Source organism: Nycticebus coucang, chromosome 18 (genome assembly GCF_027406575.1).
Source record: "Nycticebus coucang isolate mNycCou1 chromosome 18, mNycCou1.pri, whole genome shotgun sequence".
Lineage (NCBI taxonomy): Eukaryota > Metazoa > Chordata > Mammalia > Primates > Lorisidae > Nycticebus > Nycticebus coucang.
In genome coordinates, this window is record NC_069797.1 from 77,198,924 (window position 1) to 77,221,485 (window position 22,562).

General features: G+C 55.3%; 1 protein-coding gene across 4 annotated transcripts in view; it reads right to left on the reverse strand.

The window, feature by feature from the left end:
* Positions 1-22,562, reverse strand: part of RBFOX3 (RNA binding fox-1 homolog 3) — a 395,158-nt gene that overhangs the window by 70,727 nt on the left and 301,869 nt on the right. The gene's annotated exons all lie outside the window — the stretch shown is intronic.

Consider the following 22,562-nt stretch of genomic DNA (forward strand, 5'->3'; position numbering starts at 1 on the left):
CTCCCCCTCGTAGCGCTCTTTAAGAGGGAGGCTTGGGAGGGAAAGCGACGCGCCTCTGCCGGAGCTCCTCTGCCGGGCGGGGAGGCTGGAAAGAGCGCGCGCGAGAAGACGGCAAGAGACCGGGTGCGCGAGAGAACGCGGGGAGCGAGGGGGAGTCAGGCACTTTGGAGCCAGCGGAGCCCTGTCTGCAAAGAGTGGTGCGTGTACGAGTGCGCGCGTGTGCGCGCGTGTGTAGCGGTGGGAGGGGGAGTCCCTGGCGTACTCCAGCATCAAACAGAACCCCGCGCCGAGGGAAGAGAATCCGGAGCGACCGCACAACATCTGATCCCGACTTAACCCCTCGCCCGCCGGCACTGGGGTGGCCGCCCGGCTCCCTCCTGCGCACCACCCCAGCACTCCCCGCTTGCACCCTGAGGCCAGCGGCTGCTCCCGGCTTTGGGGTCTGGGGTCTCCTGTTGCCTCCACTCGGTTCACCGGCGGCTGCGGGGAGAAGGAGCGGCCCTGCGGGCTCTGCGGCCGACCGACCGGAAGGCGCCTGGTCCTGCCTGGCGTTCAGAGAAGCGCCTCTCCTGAGGGAGGCCAGCTCGGTGTCGGGGATGTCGGTGATGTAATAAGGGCATCTACGCAGAGGCTTCCGCGCTGGGGGAGGCTTCTCTGGATGCCCAGGCCTTGGAGATCCAGCCAGAGCCCCCGGGAGCCTGTTCCGCCCTCCTGCTGGCCCTCAGACCCCACCAAGCACAGCAGCGGCCTACCACAGCACATGGTCTTGTGGGTTGTTGTTATACAGGGCAGGGGACAAGGGGCAGTGGCCACAGTGCATCCTCCCTGCTCACTGAGGTGTGCACACACCAGCTGGGCAGAAGTGCGCATGTGCCCACCATCTCACCCTAGTCAGCACCAGGCAAGGCCTGACTGGCCCCTGTACCACCACTGTGATGAGTGCACACACCCCAACCAGCCTGTCCTGGGATCACACTCGCCACATGCCCTGTGGTCAAGCTCAGTTCACCAGGTATAAGCCACAGGAGAGCCAATGGGAGGGACAGTCTGCAGTGGCCACTGTTAGAGGTGGAGCCAGCAGGGGGACGTGTCCAACCTCAGGCCCTACTTATATACTTCCTCTAGGGAAGGGGTGGGTCCTAGGGACTCAAGAGCTCACCTGTCCTCCCTAAGGGCACCTGGTGGCGAGTGAACCCCACTCTGGAAGGAGGCAGCGCTAGGACTGCCTGGGGGTAGGAAGACCACTGGCCTAGCAGTCAAGCGAGCACTCCTTCCCTTGTGTGATCTTAGGAAAGTTGACTGCCCCCTCTGGGCTTTGGCTTCCATACCCAACCTGGGCGGTTAGTTCAGTGATGTCTGAGACCCCTTGCTCCACCTGCTGCAGAATTGTCCCATGAGAGAATTGTCCTGCTGTCTCATGTCCCATGAGAGCCGTTGAGGGCAAGGCAGCAGGGTTGGGGCTGAGGGGGGCCTCTCTCCAAGCATAGTCGGGGAAGCTCTATCTGAAAAAGGCAGGTGAGTGCAGCTTGGACAACCCTTCCTCAGGTTCCCCATGTCCCTCACACAAAACAGCCTCCCATTCATCTTTCTCTTAGAAGGAAATGCAGTGTGAGGTGTGGGAGGGTGCAGATAGGAAGGGACAAAGGTCAGGGGACGGCCTGAGGGTGGAGAAGCTGTCTTGCTAACAAGCTGACTTCTTCCTGAAATTCTGCCGTGGTACTCTCCCAGGGTATGGATGGCACAGAAAGATTTGAACTCTTGTCTGGTTCCATGGAGCCGTGGCCATGGACTTGCTGAGGCTATCCTCTGCCTTTGGCCAGGGAGAGGGTATTAAGTTGGTCTCTCATCCTAAGACAGTGGTGGGGTGGCCCAGTGCCAAGGCATGGCACATTTGGGGCAGAAATACGAGGCTGGGGGTAGCATTTGGAAGCTGAGGACTTTTCCACGAGTGTGGCTGCCCAGAGCAGCCCTGACCACCTCCCTCCCAAAGTCAGGTTGCCCGGCCTCCTTCTTCCAGAAGCCTGCCCTCTCTGAGCATCTGTCCATGATCACTGACTTGTGCCTCTTCCCTGGAGGATTCTGAGCACTTTGGGGCAGCCCCGTAGCACCTACCCTAAACCCAGACTCTAAACCTGCCCTGCGTGTGAGGCATTTGCTAATTAATTTGCTGTTGTTACCGAGTACATACTGTGAGATTGAGGCCCTATCCTCCCAGAAGAGGGTCTGGGAGTGTATCTAGACGGTGACAAATGTACTTTCTGTGTTGCTGCTCCTACTTTTCCTTGTTGAGAGCTCACTATGGTCTGACTATGTACCAGGTGCTGGGCTGCAGAAATAAAGTTCTCTGCCCTCGAGTGAGCACTTGGTCTTGTGGGGAAACCAACCCAGTAAACCGAGAATGTAGCCTAATGTGCTGAGAAGTATGACAGCCCAGGACAGTGAGCACTCAGATCTGAAAGGGGGGCCATGGAAGGTTTATAGAAGGACCCCTGAGCTCAGTCACTGGTGCAGAGAAAGTCACAGTGGTCACTAATGTCTGCCTCAGGAATGTTTCCAGCAGCCCTGCACCTGGTCATCCCTTGAGCCTCACCTCCAGAGAGTGTCAGGCTGGGAGCATGGCTGGACACCTGTCTCCACAGCTGATCACACCCAGACTCTAGAGAGAAGATTGAGAACAGCAAAACAGAATTAAAAGAAAACCTTGAGTGGTGCCTGTGGCTCAGTGAGTAGGGCACTGGCCCCATATACTGAGGGTGGTGGGTTCAAACATGGCCCTGGCCAAACTGCAACAAAAATAGCTGGGCATTGTGGCGGGCACCTTTGGTCCCAGCTACTTGGGAGGCTGAGGCAAGGAACTCGCCTAAACCCAGGAGTTGGAAGTTGCTGTGAGCCATGGCACTCTACCGAGGGTAACAAAGTGAGACTCTGTCTCTAAAAAAAAAAAAAGAAAAAGAGAAAACCTCCAGAGAAAGGCTTTGAACAATGTGCACATCTGGCTTATTTCTCAGGACGGAAGCTGTGTGCCCGCTGCTTCTCACGCCATGCTCTGTACCTGTGACTTCTGGTATGAGCCAATCATGGAATAGCCATGAAGCGGTTCTGCCGGGATAGTTTCTGAATCTGACTCTGCAGACCTCACCTGCAGGAACTATACCCTCCTTACCTCCTGCTTCTGGTACCTGGCACCAGGGTGGCACATTAGACTTTGGGGTGCAAAGTTCTTCTGGTTCCCCAGACCATTTGCAGCCCTTCTGAGCCTCTGGTGCCTCACGGACTAGGGTGGGTGCCTCTGAGCGGCGGGCGGGGGGCCTATGCTCCTGTTGGGTCTGCTGCCCTTACTTCTGGGGTGGAGGGAGGCTGCAAACTGGGGAAAGCTGTCAATCTAGTGCTAATATTCACTACTTAAAAAAAGACGCAAGGAAAAAATATCCCATTCGCCCTGAATCTGAGAAGGGCCTTGTTAGGAAGGCAGGAACTGAGCTGTAATTATTTCTGCGCTCCTGGGCACCACTATAAATATCAGGCAAGGGAGGCGCCTCAGAAGTTTCGGATGGTTCCAAGGCTTTGGAGATTTCCTGGCTCCTTCCTGCTCCCATTCTGTGTCACCTGCCCTGACAGGGGCCCCACTGGGTGCAGGCACGGCCTCCCCTCCAGGGCCTACCTTCCCAGCTTCCCTGGGAGACCTCGCCAGACATCCTCCCGCTCTTTGGTTTGTGCCTCTGTGAAATGGGTGCGCAGGATTCTCCTTGGGAAAGATTCTGCCAAAAAGGGTGCCGTGGATCCTGGCCCCCAAGGTGGGCCAGATGGGCCCTGCGGCCACATGATTTGGGTGCTTCCTATGACAAGTGTCTCCTCACTCCTTTGGAAATTCCCAAGGCTACAAGTTGCCTAAACACAGCAGGAAAGAAGTTCTCCGGTTCCTTTAGGGGAGGTTGGGTGGGGGCTGAGTTATTCATTTTCCTGCCTGCCCCTCTTTTCCCTTCCAGGTGTCCAGACTGACTGTCCTCAGCCTTCTCCCAAACAGGAAGAGCAGTGTGGAGCTGGCAGAGGTGTCCCAGGACAGGGGTGGGGGCAGGGGTGAGCTGGCAGTCCCTAGCTGCAGCTGAGCTCAGCACACCAAGCTGAGCTGTGATCTACAAACACACTGTGCTCTCTGCAGAGCGAGACCCACCCACCTGCCCAGCCCTGGGGCATCTGCACAGGCGTGGCCTTGAGCCAGGGGAGGAAGGCAGCTGAGGGGCAGAACTGGACCTCCATGGTGGGGTGGGATGGGTGTGTGTGAGATGGGGTGTGGGGTGACCCAAGAAACCTCTTTTTTATGTGAACCAAGTAGAATCCTACCTCACCAGCTGAACACTTTCCCAGGGGAATTAGTGTCCCAATTCTTTAGCCAAGGGAACAGTGTTAGAGTTGGGGGGAAAAAACCACTCAGGGATGCTCAAGGGGCACCTCCAGCAGATGGGGGGTGTCAGGCTGGGGGTGGGAAGCCCAATAGCTTTCTTTTAAAATGTGGAAGTCCTGCAGGTTCCCCAAGGCCCCAGCTTCCCTATCTTGGGGGGGGGGCTGCTTTTGCTTTGTCCTGGAGTGTCTAATTTATCTCATATGGGTGGAAAAGTTGGGAGAGAAGCCCTTGTAAGGAAGGAGGGAACTAGAACGGGGAGTGAAGCAAGCTGAGACGTGAGCTGCCCTGGGCAGCCCTGGCTGGCAAGGCCACACTGGAGGTGTCCAGCAGAAGGCCCAGGCACTGCTGTCATTGCCAGGTCTGTGAGGAGGGGCGCAGGGGGTCCACGGCTTCTCTGCATCCTTGTGCCAGGGAGCCCTCAGCCAGGCAGAGGGAAATTCAGACCCAACTATGGCTGCTGTGGCCAGCACCCACCTTCTAGCTCAGTGGGGCTCCCCCACCCACTGGCACTGTCCCCCTGGCCCCAGCAGAGACTGCAGCAAAAGTAAAAATCGGCGTGCAAAGAAGTTTATTTATCTGTTTAATTAAGAGGCGTTTGCCAGCCACATTCGGGTCTATCTGTCTCACTTACAACCATGTCCCAGCAAAATTAAACATAATAAATACAGGGAGACTGAAAGCAAAGGGCACACTTGAGATATATGGGCAAAGCCAGGAGTTGCACAGGGTTGCAGTTATAAGCACATCTTTCTTTTCCAAGTTCCTTTCCCCCTCAGGGTCTGGGAGCCAGAGGAATGCTCTCAGAGAAGGGGCTGTGGGTGCTATTCAACTCTGTTTTTTTCTACTCAGTACTGTAGCTAAGCTTTATTTTAAATGAGCCCCCAGGACTTCTCCCTTCTCCTCTTCTGTGGCAGGGAGACAGCTCAGCACAGAGCAAAAGGCACTTCTGACATCTGCCAGCACCATGATGTCCCACCTCAGGGCTTGGTGGCTCAGGCCTCGGAAGCTGCAGCCCTGGAAAGCTCTTTGCCGGCTCCTGCTGCATATGGGCCATGAGCTCCTGGCAGGGAGGCAGCATGGGCTGAGCAGAGTCTGGAGAAACAGGTCTTTGGTCTCTGGTGCCAGCTGTGGCCAAGGCGCCATTTAGCATACTGGCCCCCAAACCCCACAGAAGCCAGAGGAGGAAGCGGGGGGCACTTCTTTCATCTGAAGGCTCAAGAGCCTGACTGTCTGCTTAAACTTCCTAGGAATCAGAGTATACAAAGAGAAAAATAGAGATTTATTATTATCGATTGCTAACTGTAACAATACCTTGCGTTTGCTCTGTGCTTTCCTAACCTTTCCAATGTGGCTTCACATGTCTTGTCTCATTTGATCATCACAAGTTAGGTAGGGAAGGCATAACAACACCTATTTGGTATATGATGACACTTTTCAGGATCACAGAGGTGGCCCAAGGGCAGGTGCTTAGCTAGAGGCAGAGTCTAGGCTAGAAAACAAGACTCCTGACTGAGATTCTCAGAAGCCTTTGCTCCCCTTTCACTAGGGTGCTGGGCTCCTGCCCTTCTGTGAACACCCTCATCATTAGCCCTTGGCTTGCTCTCCTAACAGGATCACCCCAAACCAAATCTGTTCATGTAACAGTCATTTGCAATAGCCTGGGCATTTACTAATCACACCGCTGCTCCATCTATTCAGCAATTATCTCGACTTTCCTGTTTCTCATTACGCAGGAGGTCGTGAGAACTCAGTGGGTTGCTGAACCCTATGATGATGCTGAGGACTAAAGCTGTGGTTGGGCTGAGGAAGGCCTTCCTTGGGATTCCTAGCAGATCTGCCATGCAGTTCTCAATTTCCTGGACCCTCACCCCATACCCCGAGCCCTCTTATCCCATCTAAGCCTGTGCATGTGTACTTAGTACTTGGTACCCTAGTGCCAATACCATGAATGACCGCGGAAGATAGCATCCTGAGAAGCACAAGAGGTTGTGTATTTAGAGGTGAAGATTCCAGCTCTAACTGAGTCTCACATGAAATGCCCTGATGGTCAGGACCGCAGTGCAGACTTGACTGGTGACAGCTTTTGCTCATGCCAGAGCAGGACTTGCATGGTAGGGTTATCAGCCTCCAGGATAACAGGATGCTAGTAGAGGTTTCAGGAAAACCTATATCACTCCCTACTTCCTGCAGCCCACCCAGGGTGGCACTCAGCACTAACATTGCCCGTGGCATCCTCCTTGCTGCCCTTCAGCACCAGGGATAGCGCCGACCACTTGGATCTGTCTCTCAGATCACCTCTCCTTCCCCCATTGAAAACCAGAGCCCAGGAGAGGAAAAGTGCACTCAGAGGTACAGGGTGTTGGGATGTAAAGGAATCTGCGGTCACACACCTGTCTTCTAGCTGGCATCCCCTGAAGCCTTCTTTTTTTCTCCCATTGAAGCACTCCACTGAGGGGGACCCTGCCATCTCTCTGGGGAGCCCATTCAGGTTTTTATCACCCTGACTATCAAGAAATTCTGCCTTCTATCTCACACAGAGCTTTCCAAGGAGGCCTTGAAAGAGTGACAAGGGAGAGCTTGGACCAGAAGCTGAAGCCACTATCACCTCCTCTAACTCGCAGGAGGGATGGGGGTCACCCTCCAGAACATGTAGCACTGGGAGGTGAGCAGGAGCATAACTGACACCCTGCATACCTCAGGGTGTCAGGCAGAGGGGATGTGCACACAAGCATGGTGCCATTGGGGAAGCTCCCATCTCTGTGACCAGCACGCATTTGCACTGTGTTCATTAGATCAAACTGAGGATACGGCAGTTAGAGCCCCTGACCAGAGACCCAGTGTTTGTTCTTCCTTCAACAGTGGGTGGGCTGAACTGCCCCTGGGTAGAGGCAACAAGGGGGGACCTTGCATCAGGGAGAGATGGTGGGGTCCCTTCTCTGTGTTCTGCCTCTTCATAAAGCCAGCTATCAAACTAGTTAGACTCTCTACTTTTCCAACTATTTTTTAAAAATCTTACTTAATAGAGAAACCAGTGTCCCTTCCTTTAGCATCAGAGGAGGAGAGGCCACAGGGAAAGACCCAGTGAAGAGGACAGGTGGCCAGGAGTTGGCCTGGCCCAAGGACTGTGAAGGTGAGGACCTCCAAACTGAACAAATATGAAAGACTCTGGATAAAGCATCTGCTGGTGGCCCCAGCCCCAGCACTCTGCTAGTTAAAAAGCAACCTCGAGTCCTCAGGAAGCAGAAATTGAGTGGGCTGGCATCATGCTTGTCCCCTGCCCCTTGGTGCTCCCTAAAGCCAAAGCACCAGCTCATTAAAAGCTCATTAGGAGCCTGAGGCGCACAAAGGCCCAGAGAGGCAGTACTGTCCTGGCAAAGCACATGGCCCTGGGGAGGCCGATGTGCTGTCAGGCAGCCAGTGCCAAGCTGTAGACAGGAGCTGGGCAGTGGAGCGATGAGGCAGTGGTGGGGGGAGGTGGGTGTGAGGCTCCTCCGGTGAAGCCTCATGGGAGCTGAGCTTGTCCCAGGACCAAGTGGTGGGGATAAGCCTGCCTGCCAGGAAGTCAAGGAACAGACACAGATGTTGACCTGCAGACTCACATCCCCACACCTATAGGATGACAGAGGCCAAATATAAGCTCCTTTCTCAGGCTCTGAGGGTAGGGAAGAGGGAGGGTTAGGCAGGACCCTGGCCAGCATCAGCCCTGCCCTGGAAGTTGTGTGAATTGCTGCCCTAGTGTGAATGCAACGTGAGCTGAGGAAGGGGCTGTGGATGGCAACATGTTTCTTCAGAGTCCTTAATGACTGCCCAAGAACAGGGAAAGTGACCCGTCCTTGTAAGGGTGTGGGAGCATGTTTTGATTTAGGTGTGAGGCTGTTCTGGGGATGATCACCCCCTCCAGATCCCCACCTCCTGTGCCCTCTTGATCCTGGGGGAGAACCCCCTCTTTCCAGATCTATTCCAGCATCGGGGTCCAGAGATGTCTTGGCACCAGCACAAATCTGTTCCAAGGCATGAGGTTTCTGAGAATTCACTGGCAAGGAGATCTGGGGGAAGTTGGCAGCCAGCTGCGGGCCCTGCACTGCTCTCGGCAGCTCCGGCCCTTCCTCCTGCCTTGGCAGCCAGCTGCAGACCCTGCATCGCTCTCAGCAGCTCCGGCCTTTCCTCCTGCCGAGAGTTGCTGCATCAGGATGGGGGGGAGCTGTCTGTTCCTGTTCTTACTTCCCCAGGATGCTGTGACTTTTGATTCCTGCTTGATTAATATACAGCCAGCAGAGACTGTATTTAAGGCAGCTTTAATTCTCTCAGGTCACTAAACTCGAGAGCAGCAAAGCTGCAAGGAGCCAGCCCCGCAATAGATCAAACACTGGGACCTTCAAATCGCTCTGTGGCCCAATTTCTCATCACTGCTGCTGCCTGATAACCCTCCCAGACTGGAGCCAATGTCTCTCTTTTCTAGGAGTGGACACAGGGGCTGGATGTGGATGTGCATGGCTGAAACCCTCTTGGCAGTCGGGAACCAGAGCTGGAAGGATTCAGCCCTTCAACCCTGCAGGAGTGAGCCAGGGACAGCTCTAGTTAGACCCTGGGGGAACAGCACAGCATCCTGCATTACTGATGGGTGTAAACCAGCGGATCTCAACCTGTGGGTTGCGACCCCTTTGGACTGTATTTCACGGCATTAGGAAGGTTTAGAATCACTGGTGTAAATGATCTTTCTGTTTTGCAGGAAGTGGCCAGTAACTAGTCCTGCTAGTGGCCACCTTTTACAAAAACATCCTCGCCAGCCAAGGCTCCTGCTTCCCTTTGGAGGGGGCCTTGCACACTGTCACTGGCTCAGTGTCCCTTCAGGCTTTTTCTAGATCCAGGCTTCCTGTCCTCTGACCCCCTGTCACCTCCCCAAAGAGAAGCAGGACTGCTTTTAGGACGACCTGTCTGGCCTCCAGGGCTTCTGTGGATCCAACAGTTTGCCTTTCTGACTCCACCTCATTCCCTTCCCACTTGCCTCATTAGCATCTCCTGAAAGACAGGCTAATTTCTGTGCTGAGCACCTGGTGTTCCCTTTCTTGGTGGGAGCAGGGATGGGAATGCCTGTGTGGCTGCCATTTCCTCTGAAGCGTCTTTTATAGACCGGGTCCATGTTGCAATTTGGGAGGCACCGTAGAGCGGCATTGCCGGAAGATTACACTCTGAAGCTGGGCTTGTAAATTACCTCCCAGTGGGGGTGGGGAACACGCCTGTTCACCGAGAACCTGGTGCGCAAAGCCATTCTCATTTAAGAGCAGGATCTTCCCGGATCAGGCTCTGATCAATCCTCGCTGAAACCAACACACCATATATTGGGAAGAAATGTTTGCATTGACGTTGGAGGAAGCCCCAGACTCGCCTTCCCACGCTTACTCCCCACTGCTATTTTATTAGGGTTTTCTCTAAATCTAAACCTGGCCCCACTGGATTTATTCACCTAACTCTGCTTCTGCCCACTTAAAAAATATTGTCTATAGATTTTCAAATTATTGCTACACTTTCAAAGAGAAGGATGCAGTGGTTAAAAATTAACAGTAAATTTATAGGAATTCTATATGGCAATTATAGAATTATAATGAAGTGGCTGCCACTTGGCTGAGTGTGGGAATTGGAAATCCACGGTGGGAGGCGGAGATCTTTACTGTACTAGAATTGTATTTCTGAGAGTAAATGGCATGAAGAGGGGCAACAGAGGCTCGAGCTGGCCGTTCTTTTTTTTTTTTTTTTATTGTTGGGGATTCATTGAGGGTACAATAAGCCAGGTTACACTGATTGCAATTGTTAGGTAAAGTCCCTCTTGCAATCATGTCTTGCCCCCATAAAGTGTGACACACACCAAGGCAAGCTGGCCGTTCTTCTCTAGAGGAAAGAGTGGCTGGTTCCCTGCACATTTGTAGGAAATTCAGGCAGAGAATCACTTAAGCTGGTGCACAGGAAGGTGTGCGGAAACCACGGGGTGGGCAGGTGACCTCCCACCCCAGAGAAGGTGGGGGGGGGACCATGAAGGAAGAATGGCCACAGGTGGTCACCAGCAGAGGAAAAGGGTCATCGTGGCGCAGTTGGGGGTAGGCAGGCAGCACCCTAAAAACCTGACGCTCTTCCTGCCCAGTGGGTTAATTCTCTCTGGGAAAAGTGTGGCAAAAAGCAAAGATCACCTATTATAAAGAGGCCAGCTCTGCCCGTATTTCACAGGTGCTGCTCTCACTCCTGCACCTGACGTGCCCCTTTCTTTCCTTAGCATCTCTTCAGGGTCCCGGTAGCTGAGACAGGGGCAGGTGGGGGCCTGCAATCAGGGAACTGGGATTCTGAGAAAGGGAGTTCTGCCAGGAATCTGGGTATCAACTACCTCCTGCGTCTTCAGAAGTTTTATTTAGACATAGGGCTGCCCAATACAGGGGCTTCTGGCCACGTGTGGCTATTGAGTATTGACCCATGGCTGGTTCAACTCAAGATGCTGTATGTGAGACGCAGGCCAGATTTTGGTACAACGACAACAACAACGAATCATTTGAGTATCAATTACCTGTCAAAATGATCATATTTTGGATATATTGGGTTACACAACACATATTCTGAAAATTAGTTTTGCCGGTTACTTTTTTTTCTTTTTACTTTTGTAATGTGGCTACCAGAAAGTTAATTTACCCATGTGGGGTGTACCACACCACTGTCAGGCTTTGCTGGTCTTAATATTTCCCCACTCAGCCCCATCACCATGGGCCCCCTGTCACCTCTGTTGCTTGTGGCTATATACCGCCACTGGTAGCCCCCCGAGATGGGATGCAGAATGAATGCCTGCCTGGGTTTCTTCTTACAGGGGCCCAGAGAACACAGTCCAAGCTAGTGGGAGGTGCTCTGTGACTCCTCACCCTAAAACGCAGATGCCCTGCAGGAGGGGTCGCTCCCTTGAAGTCCACGTCTCTTGGTTCCTATTTGTTCCCCCTGGATGTCTGGGACATCGGTGGAACGTTATCATGTCCCACCAGAGGAGCTGTGTAGACACAGTGAAGAGTGCGTGTGCAGGGCCAGTGGGGAGGGCTTAGCTCTTAGCTGTGTCCCTGACCCCAGGCAGCACCAGGAAATCAGCTCCCTGCACAACCTCTCAGGGCTGAGCTCACCATGGCAGACGTGCCTGCCTCTTGACCTGTACTAGGAGAAAGTGTCCCCACAGCCAGCTCCCATGCGGTTCAACTCACTTGCGTTTGGCTCTTGGGTGATCTTGTCAATGTCCTCTCCAGGGTAAAGCAAGAGGCCTTTCCTGTGAAGCAGGGCATGGTAATAATGGTCATTCTAATGCTTTGGGCAGACCAGACCTCAGGCACCCGGAGCATCTGCAGCCTTGAGCTCTGTCCCAGCCCCCTCTGAAGGAGGCGAGGAGGAGGCGTGAGGGTAGATGTCATTCCTCCCATGTTGCTGGTTGGAGAAGCTGGACACAGAGCAGAGGAGTGTCCCAGGGTGGACAGTGGAGCCCAGGGCTTGGGGTCTGCTTCATTTTCCCTTTCTAGAACCAAAGCTGAGCTTGTCTAGCCTTGAGTTTGTAAGAAGACTCAGTCCTCAACCTCCTGCCTTCCAGCACATGCTCAGCTCTGCTGTTTCTGGCACCCCCTTCAGCAGGAAGTGCGGCTCACACAGACCCAGAGCGAAACCCGTATCTCCCCTGACCTGAGCAAACGATTCAACATGCTACACTTTCGGCTCTGCTCTGTAAGACTGGGGTGCAGCACCTCACCCAATGTTGAATCCCCACCATACCTTGCCGGGACTCAAAGACATTCCACGTATGAATGAGCTGGCACCCAGTAGGTGTCCAATAAATCATGTCGATTAAGTCAACAAATACGTATGGAGTGTCTCCAAGTGCCAGGATTTGTTCTAGGTCCCTTCTCTCTGCAGTGCCCACATAAGACAGCCAATGAAATGTCCTTTCTCTCCACTCAGATGGACCGAATTTTCCCCATTGGTCTTCCAGGCCTTGGTACAGAAAGTACAGTTAACTCTCAATTATCTGTGCAAGTGGAGTGGAACGTTCCCCTGGCAATGCATTCTTATTGGAATTTGGAATGCATCATGCTTACCTATGCCTCAGGTTTATCCCCTAATTACAGTCTGCTCTGGCTAATGCTCAAACTCATCTGCACCCTCAGACCCTACACTGGTGGTGGTCAGGCGTGTGCCCGAAATGTGTCCTGGGACCTGTCCAGTAGAAACTGGCCGCAGACTGACTCTCTGCACCCTGCCCTGGGTGGACAGATGTCTGCTGAGAATGAAGTTGTGGGCACTGGGGCTTCTGCTTGACATCTGCTCGGGAGGAAGGGTGGCAGTTCATGTCACGTTGCTCTGAGGCTCTGCCCACGGGGGTGGTGGAGAAGGCCCGCGAGGGAGCTGAGCGGAGACAAGACGCGTGCCCGCTCGCAGCCTCCCTGGGGGCTGTCTGCATCTTCCTCTCTTCTCTGTGTCTCCACCTGGGTCCTTCTGTCTCTGTGTGTCTCTCTCTCTGCCCATTCCCTCCTCTGCTAGGGCTATTCAGTGCACCAGGGGCGAGCCAGGAAACAAGTATTTCCTTCAACAGACAAGTCACCCCTGCAGCTGGGGTGGGGCAGGGCGGGCATCTTCCCTCCAGAGTCGTGAGCTTTGGTGCCCACGGCTGTGTCTAACATGGCACCTCTCCCCTTGCATAGCAGGGAGGGAAGGGGAAAGCATCGGTCCAGGTTCTCTGCTTGACAGGCAGGGACCTGAAACCCAGGAAAAGGTCTGGTCCCTCTGGAGCCCACAGAGAAGGCCTGGTCTCTCTGCCAGGTCCCCACCCTTTCTCCGGGTGTGTGGGGCGGCCCCTACACTAAGCGACGAGGACAACGCCAATCCCCGACTCAGTGTGCTTCTGACTTCCTGAGCACGCTGCAGGAACTCACCACCCCAATGCCTTGTTCTGGGACAGGAGAATGGGGTGGGCTGTCATCCCTGAACTGTGGCAGGTGGAGTGCGCGGCTGTGCCCCACTCTGGACCAGACCAGAATGCAAACTCCCCAAACAAGCACCGCCTGCGGGCAGCGCCCTAACCTTTCTGACCCTGCCTCCTCTTCACTCCAAGCAAGGGACACCTCTGGCCAGGTGTAGACAGGAAGCACAGTCTGCACCTGGAGGTGGTGACTCAAGGGATGTCCTCCCAGCTCTCACAGGCCTCAGTGCTCTTGCCAGTCCACTTGCCAGGTCATGGAGGACATTCACGAATGTCACCTCCGTGTACCTCCTTTGACCCTATGAGGCAGATGGGTGCACTGGGGAGACTGAGGCTTGGAGATGCTAAGGGCCTATTGGGGACTCATAGTCCTGGCTATGGCCATCCTGATATGACTTTTCGGATGCCGGAAGCTTCACTGCCTTGGAACTTTCTGGTGCTGAGCATTCTGGCACCTACTGGTGGTGACACACAAACTCTCGGCTGCAAAGATGCTGAGCATGCGGAGCCAAAAACTGTGTACAGCTCAGTTCTGAAACTCCTGACTGGGAGAAGGAGGAACCCAGAAAATAGCAAAAGGTGAGCAAGTATCGGGGTTTGCCCCATGGAGCAAAGGTGCAGCTGAGGTCACGGTGGGGCAGGAAGATGCCCTGAGGTCTGGCTGGCTCACCATGTGCTCCTCTCTGAAGGCAGAGGCAGGGCGACAAGGGGGTGCCGGCAAAGGAAACCCATGAGCACCGGCCGGCAAAGGAAACGCATGAGCACCGCTGTGGCCCAGCACAGTTCCTCTCCCCCCACCCTGGGGGCACACCCAGCAGCAGGTGGAGCTGGCCACGCCCCTTCAGCTGGGCCTCACACCTGCGCGCCACTGCCTGGCTCTCACTCATCCTCCCCCCCACCACCCCCACACGTGGGGAATCAGACTCAGGGTGGCAGAGTGTGCCTGGAGTCCCCACCTCTCCGCCCATCACTCCAGTGAGAGCCCCACAGCTCCTGGGGCTCCCTCCAGGGAGGAAAACTAGCCCAGGTGGAATCTGAGGAAGAGAAGGCCAGCTGAGCCCCATTGTAGACCTAGAGGTGCCAAGGACCTCTGTGGTGGGGGCAAGTGACCTAGAACAGACTGGTTTGGTCCCAGTTCAGGAAGTAGTTAGATATGCTCTGAAATAAGTCTCTAAAGCCTTAATTAAACTCAAATGAAAGTAAAGCCCCAGTCCCTCCATTGCACTGGCCTCATTTCCAGTTGTCACACACAGCTCACAGATACCGCCTTGACACGGACAGAAACTGCCTTCGCAGGCTTTGTCAGACAGGCCCACTCTAAAGCTTTCCATGCTTTGGTTTCCTTATCTGTAAAATGGGGAGAAAAGTGCCCTCTCTGGCTATAGTCTGAGGCCCAGTGAGAGGACAGCCACCACAGCTGAGTGTGTGGGTTGTCAACAAAGTGGCCTCGTGGCTGTCCCCACGCTGCCAGGCAAACCCTCTTTGCCACGGATCAGTGCAGGCTCTGCCCAGGCAGCCTGAGGACAGGGCTCCAGGGGAAGGCAGAGCCCCCACATCAAGTTGATGGGAAGGAGGGCACCAGCCAAGTCCTCATGTGCCTGCATCGTCTGAGAGCAAATACATCGTCTGAGAGAAATATAAGAAATACAGGAAAAAAGGGGAAAGAGCCCCACAGATGTGGCCGGTGCAAGGCAGGGGTCTGCCTCCACATAGAGCCGAAAGGGCCAGAAGTGTGGACAGGAGAGGCCTGGGCCCTGCACTGCCTGGCTCCCTACAGCATCAGAGCAGGGCTGCAGGGGAAGGCTGGGCAGGCCAGGTCACCACGGCTCATGGGCCACGTCCATGGGGAGCCGCTGAGCTGGGATAGCTTTGCTGGGCGGGCAGGAACCCACGCGTGGACTCGGAAATAAAAAACCAAAGGAACTTGGCACAGGGCACAAACCTTTGCTGGGGAAGGGACACAACCCACAAAACTGAGCTGGTGGGTGGGTCTGAGACCCTGATCCCCACCCGATGCAGCAACAAGCCCCTTCCTCAGACCACACGCAGAGGCCAAGGCCAAAGAAAGCTGCCATCCCCCACTTCATTTCCCATCCCACGTGGAGTGGCAGCAGGACCAGCGAGGCCCCACGCCCTGTCCCCTCGACCATCACCACCCCCTGCCCTTCTCCCTCCATGTCCACACCCCTGTCTCCCTAAGAACCCCCCTTCGCCTTTCCTACCCTTTCCTTGTGTGTTTTTAAAGCACCACCTCCTGTTCCCTGTGCAAATTAAAACAGGTGCATAAAATCCTCTTGGTCCAGGTGAGCTGTAGACTGAGCAAGGCAGAGACCCCAGGGGCTCCCTCATCCCTCCCTCCCTCCTAGGGCTGTGCTCTTCTGTCCTCCAAGTTGGACTAGACCTACCCCTCTTGGTTCCAAAGCTAATGGGCCAAACAGGGGATTCTAGATGCGTTGAAAAGGGACTGTGGTTATGTGGGGGTGGGGAGAGGTGCAGGAGGGAAGTCAGAGACTTCCAGCATCCCCAGCAGCAGCAAACGCCGCTGGGACACAGAGGACAAAGCTGCCCACGGGCACAGGGTTCCAGCCCCTCACGGGCTTCAGGAGACTGCCCGGCCACTGTCCCTGGTCCTGAACCTGCCTGTCCTTCAGGCGTCTCTCCCTAACCCTGGGGCACCAGGGATTTCTACTGTCCTCTCAAGAGGAGGAGGTCTGTAATTCCCCGTTTTTTTTTTTTTATTGTCTACAACACGTAAAACCCTGTGGGGAGTTTATCATGTCTCTTACCATCATAACCCCTCCTGCCTCGGCCCCCAAGGCTCCCCACGCGTGGTGCTCTCACGGCCCATCTCCTGCTCACTTCCCATGGGCTTCCTTCCCCTGGGCTTTCCTGAGGCAGGCCACCAGAGGCTGGGGGAGACTGACAAAGAGCCCAGGGCAGACTCGGGCAAACTTCTCGAAAAGTTGCGTTCGACTTTCAGGCCTCCTCTGTCTGTGTCTCTCAGCCCTGAATTGATGCCACCTCCTCACTATGGTGACTGTCTCATCCTCCTCCTGCTGCCTGCTTCACTCGAAGCTGTCACAGTCCCCGGGCGATGACACACATCTCTGGAATACCGGCAGTCATTACTGGGAGAGTGCCCTGGGTCCCCTGGGTGTTCTTGAGGCCCCGAAAGGCTTCCCTGCCGTGGGGAGCAGGGGAAGGGCTGGGAGGGGAAGGACTCTGGGGGAAGATGCTTAGACCCTGAGTGGGACCAGTCCTGCCTCCGAGAGGGCTGTGCTCCCCCGTGCTGTATCGTCTACAGGGACCCCTGTCCCCAGCAGAAGGCAGGGGGTCTGGTAGCGCAGCCCCAAGACAACTTCGGGCTGTGTCCAGGGTGCCACCCTCAGCACAGTGACTGCAGGTCCCTCACACAGGGCAGAGCCTTACGACGCACACAGATCTCATCAAACTGTCTCATGCCATCCTCACAACCACCTGGGCAGGGGTTTTGAGCACGTCCATGTTCACACAAGAGGAGGAGGCTCAGGCAGGGGACTGGCCAAGGCTACTTAACTGGAGTCCACACATCAGACACCCCCTGTAACCTCCCTTCCCCCTTTTGGCGTCAGCCTGGGCTGTGACCATCAGCCAGCCGCACACAGCTGTAGCGTGACAGCTTTGCCATGACATACATGGGACGTCTCACTTTCTTCCCTGGGGCTTTCGGCTGACACGTGTGGGACACTGTGGAGCTCACCCAGGGGACACACAGGCACCGATGCCATGTCCCTCATGGCAGGACTAACTCTGAGCAGTCCCTGGACAGAAGGAGGCAGGACCTGGCAGAGAGGACTCTCCTTTTTCATGCCTTGGGTAGACAATGCGACTTACCCTTGGTGCCTCCTAGGCTCCCTTGTGGGACTGAGCCTGGCTGTCCGCAGGGCATCAGCTCCGTCCACGCCCTGATCTTTTCTCTCTGTCTCTGTTTCACTCCCCAGCACCTCTCATTCCTGTGCACTTCTCAAAACACACACCTGCCTGCGGGCTCTCTCCTCCCAGGGCCTGGCGTCCGGGGAGCTGTTTGTTCTTGGTGGTCTAGAAAGCATCCCCTCAGCGTAGGGTCACAGAACGGGTCAGTCCCTGGTCAGACATCACTAAGGACCCCGTTGCTGGTGACAGATCGGCTTGTGATGGCCCCTGGCATGCAGGAGCACCATGATTTCGCACACTGTCACTGTGGAGGACTGGGAGGACAGGCAGATGAAGCCAGAGGCACTTGGCGGCTGTGGACATCCTCAGAGGGCAGTGGCCGTTATAAGGATGGTGGGGCGGGCTGGCTTTTATTAATGGATTCAGCAGCTTTGAAAAAGGAAAATGACAGTGTCCAGTTAGCTGTCAACTCAAGGCACTCTGGCCTCCGTGGAAGTAACTAGACCTTCTCTCCTAAAGTCTCAGGATCTGATGGTGAAGCACCAGGGCTAGGGGGCAGCCTGAACACACAGACACGACCCTTCTGAGACAGGAAAGGGCGAGGCCCTGGGACGAGGCATCTCGTGCAGATGAGACTGAGACTTTCGTGCCCCAGAGTCTCTGAGATGCTGCTCTCACCTGGAGGAGCAGCACATAGCTTGGCTGAGATTTCTCACAAGGCAACACGCATCCTCATGGCCACGAGAGCTGTAGCTGGAGTCAGGGTGTGGCGCAGGCAGTGGAGGAGACAGCCCCACTGCAGGAGGGGGTCAGCCCTCACCCAAGGGCTCCAGCCCAGCTATTACCACCGTGGGCAGGGAGCAGTAGGGGGCCCCTGAAAGAGCAGGACGGGAGGAATTTACTCCCGGCCAGGAGACATTAGTGACATGGCGGGAACCTTTGTGGCTCTGGGTTGGACAGCCAGAAACCACACTTGGGCCAGTCCGGTAAACAGTTCCTTGAAGCACAGACCTGTTGGTGGTTTTCAGTAAATGAGGTGAAGATACCAGAAGGATGTCATCAGAGAAGGGCTCAGGAGGCCCAGGGTGGTGTGACCGGAGTATCTGCCGGTGACTCTGTCCCCCAGGAAGGTGCAGGGGACAGTTTCTCCGAGATGGCAATAAGGGACACCAATGTGTTTGGAGGGCTTAATGGTGGTGCCTTCTGCCATTAGGAGATGCGGCCGCTGACTAGGTTCTATACATACATGAGGATGAAATGATTCCAGAATAGCAGAGCCCAGGTGGTTGCACTTAACCATCAGGGGCAGCATGGAAGTAAATTCCATCACGGCTGGCAAGGCTTTGGTGATAACCTGGGTGCTTGGCATTTAAGGGCTCTGTGGCTAATGGACCTCAGTGTCCCTGGAGAGGAGACAGGCAGGTTGCCAGCCAGGGTGTCGCTTGGCTTGTACATGTGTTAGCAGAAAAAAACCAAGAACAGAGAGAGAAGCCTGTCATCACTGGTCACCGTGGAGACGTGCAGCACCTAGGCCAGTTCTCAGGGGTGCTGGTGGGGACACCAGGTAGGACTCGGCAACGGCTCTCGGTGTGCGCAGACTTAGCCTCCTGGCCCTTCCCTGGGCGGACTTGTGAGCATTCACCAGAGGGCCTGTGTACCGAGGAAGGGGGGCCCAGAATGTTTGGAAGGCAGAGGGTACATGGCAGGGCTAACTCTGAGACCAGCAAAACTAAGATGCTGTCCTATGCCCCTGGTCAGCGTGGGCATTTATGGAAAGCCGGGGATCTATGACATCCTGACCTAAGTCCCTTTACGGCAGGCCCAGCGGGCTCATGGACCCCTCCCCCCGTAGTCTCTACTCTGGTCTCTGAGAGCCTGATTTGGACTGATGAATCCTTGGCATAGCCAGGATATGGATCCTATGATCTGGAAAGGAGTTGGAAGGCTGTGCAACTGCTCCAGCCCAGTAAGACAGCACATCTGGGGAAATGCCAGCCATTGTACCCACCAGCAGATGCTTAAAGGAGAAAGGGTGGTGGGGCCTGCAACATCCTCGTCCAAGCCACTGTAAGGACCCTGCAGAAGCCAGGGGAGTCACAGCGGGCAGTGGGATCTCTGGACTTGTCCGTGTGGTGGCCTATGGTCCAGCTGCGATGTCTTATTTCCGGGACTAGGGCATCATAGCGCCCACTGCTCGGTGAATGGTAACTGATGTGGAAACTGTGCTCTTTCCAGTCCCCATCGGTGAGAAGGGGACAGCAGAACATACTTACTGTCTCTTCCCAGGGCCACCATCACTCTTGCTCTTTGTCACACTGAAGTCTGTGGGAACTCTGGCCATCTTGACCACCCCGGGACCTGACGTGCTCATCCAGTCACGCTCATTGGACCAGCTGGGCAGGAGGAGGTCAGGGCACTGGACACCCAAGAGGACACATGTGTGTCACAGTGTGTGACATACACCCCAAGGAGGTCCATGGCTTGTCACAAAAACAGAGCCCTTGGAATTGGGCTGTCCACGGTGTCCCCTTGAAGATGACGTGGCCGCCAGAGCAAGAGTGGGCTGTGGTGGGCTGGGCTGTGTGAGGAGTGGCCGGCAGGTCTCAGGGAGAGACACAGTGCTGGTTCCCAGTGGGGGCTGAGGCCGGCTGCCCCACCCAGGCTGTGATGAACTGGGTGTACCCTGGGTACAAGCTGTGGGCTAGGTCAGAGGCCTCTTGTGTACCGTCCTCTCAGCTCCACCTTTCACTCCAGCCTTGGCTGCGGCCCCCAGCTGTCCATAGGGGTAACCCAGTGGTGCCCTGTCTTAGCTGGGCCACGTGTTTCTGCCTTCTCCAGGCCACACGTGTGCAGGGAGCCTGCAGAAGCTTGCTCAGCCATGCTGCGGTGAGAGCAAAGCTGGATGTGCCTACAAGTTAATGCCTCATGGTGCAGCCCTTCCCCAGGGGCGATGACAGGTAGCAGGTGCACCCCTCTGGGGGTGTGGGTGGGTGCAGGTGTCTCTCCCCAGCTCCTCGCAGAGCCCTAATCAGAGGGAGCCCTGGCGGCCCATGCTCATCGGCTCAGTGACGCGCTCAGAATCGGAATGGCTGTCCTGCTTCCCGCGTCACTTTCCCAGCACCCTTGCCTTTGGATCATTTCCCAAAATAAACCTCTTGTGCACAAGCCCTTGTTTCATGCTCTGCTTTTGAGGAGGAAGTGTAGACTGAGACAGCCAAGATTTGAATTGTGAAGTTTCCAGTGTGAAGAAAAGAGACACACAACTCTCCTCTGCTTGTCTGTCTCCTGGGAGTGTGTGCTGTTTCCAAGTTTGTTAAGAGTGCTTTCACTTCATGTTATAATTAGCAGGTTTTTTTTTTTTTTATTTAGAAAACAGAGAAAAGTATGAAGATTATCTCCTGGGATCTAACAATTTTATTGGACCTAACGTTTGTAACTGACAGGAACGAATGCTCCTTTCCCACATCACAGGGGCAGGTGCAGAGTTACCACCTCTCTTCTCGTGCACCTGAGCTTGCTAGGCCTGAGACCTCAGTGTCCCTCGACTGACCACCTGCTCAGTGGCCAGAGGCCAGTGTCAGGGAACTCAGGTCAGATATGTCCTGGTGCCATTCCACCTGCACAAAGCCCGGCCTGCTCCCCGTGTGGAGCCAGTGTCCCTGCAAGCTCACCCAGGAAGCTTTCCAGGCTAGAGCTGGGGTCTTGGCTGATGGCGCCCGTGGTCAGCCCACTGGGCAATTGAACCTGGGCTTTCTTGGGACCACACCCAGGAGCAGGACGCTCTGGAAGAAGCCCTTCTCTGATGGGCCTGGGCTTTGTCCTCTTCCTAGGGGACGTCTGTCTGTCCCTGCTTCTGGGGAGGGCTTGCCTCCGTGGGAGTGTCCCCCAGCCATGTGTGTCCACTCTCCTTCCCTCTCCTCTTCCTCTGTCTCTGATTTACCTCTAATTCCTCCAAAGCTAGCCAGTCTTGCCCCCACAAGGAGGCACCATTATTTATTTGTACAATTAATCAACCTCTGGCCTCTTTCTTTTAAAACAATGTGGACTACGAGTCCAAGGTGCGGGCCTAGGCTGGGCTGGGCTGGTAAGAGGGGGCCCTTCTTCCACCTGTTATTGGCATCTCTCACCCTTTGTTCTCCCTAACTCCGCTCTCCCTGCAGCGCGAAGGAGAGGCTTATTTACAGTCACTGCAGAAATGTTCCTCTACTCTCTGATGGTATCATCGTAACTGGCCGGGCACAGCAGGCCAAGGTGTCAGCCCTGCTCTGTGGCTCCCAAAACAGGATCTAGGCACAGAACCAAGGCTCCAGATCCTTTCTGCCCAGCTAAGCCGTCCCTGTCACATACCAGGGCAGGCCATCCCAGCCAACAGCCAGAAGGCCCTGACTGTCTGGAAACCCATGGGGCTCCCCTGGCAGTTTGGGGAAGGGGTAGGGCTGGGGGTTCGGCAGGGAAAGTCAGTCAAGGACGTGAGGCTCTTGCCGCTCCTTCTGTTGATGTCTCAACTGCTGGCTAACCTCCTCTTTTTTTGGACAACTTCCAGCTTCTGGCTGGTTCCCCCAGGTAGCGTCTTGGAAAACAGTTAAGTGTCAACCTGCTTGTGGAAAGGTGGCCCCAGGGGCACAGAGCTGAGCTTCCTTCCTCCCGTGGAAGACGGCTGCCCACCTGGCCCAGGCCCCTTCCTTGGGAAGGTGACGATGCCCCAAGCCAGACTTGTTCCAGGCAATGTTCCCATTACTGGGGTTCCTTGTGCTTCTTGGACCCCACTCCTAACCCAGAGAACCCCATGAAAACCCTGTGAGAACCTCAAGAAGTGTCGCTCCATCTCTGCTTAGTCTGCGCTCTCTGCAAGTGACTCCTCTGCCCCCCGCCACTCACCTGATGGCATCCCCTGTACAGAAATCACTCCGTGACTCCCCCGCTCAGGCTATGGATTGGCCTGGTACGGATGTGAGTGGCAGGTGTCCTTCTCACTAGGGCTGTGTTTGCACAGTAACTTCACACACGGGCTCCCAGACAGTCTGGGCCCTCCAGGGCCTGGGACGGTCTTTATCGTTGTTGTGTCTCTGGGACCAAGCGCAGGAGATGCCAGGTCAACCAAACTGAGCTCCTATTGGGATGCTGGAGAGTGCCAGGAAATGAAATCTTGCCAGTAACCTCCCTGTACCCCTGCCGGGGGCCTGCCCTTCCTCCCCCTCCAGGCACTACGCCCCTTGGTGCACAGGGATGGCCCTTTGCATTCCGCTCCCCCCCGCTTGTCCAGCA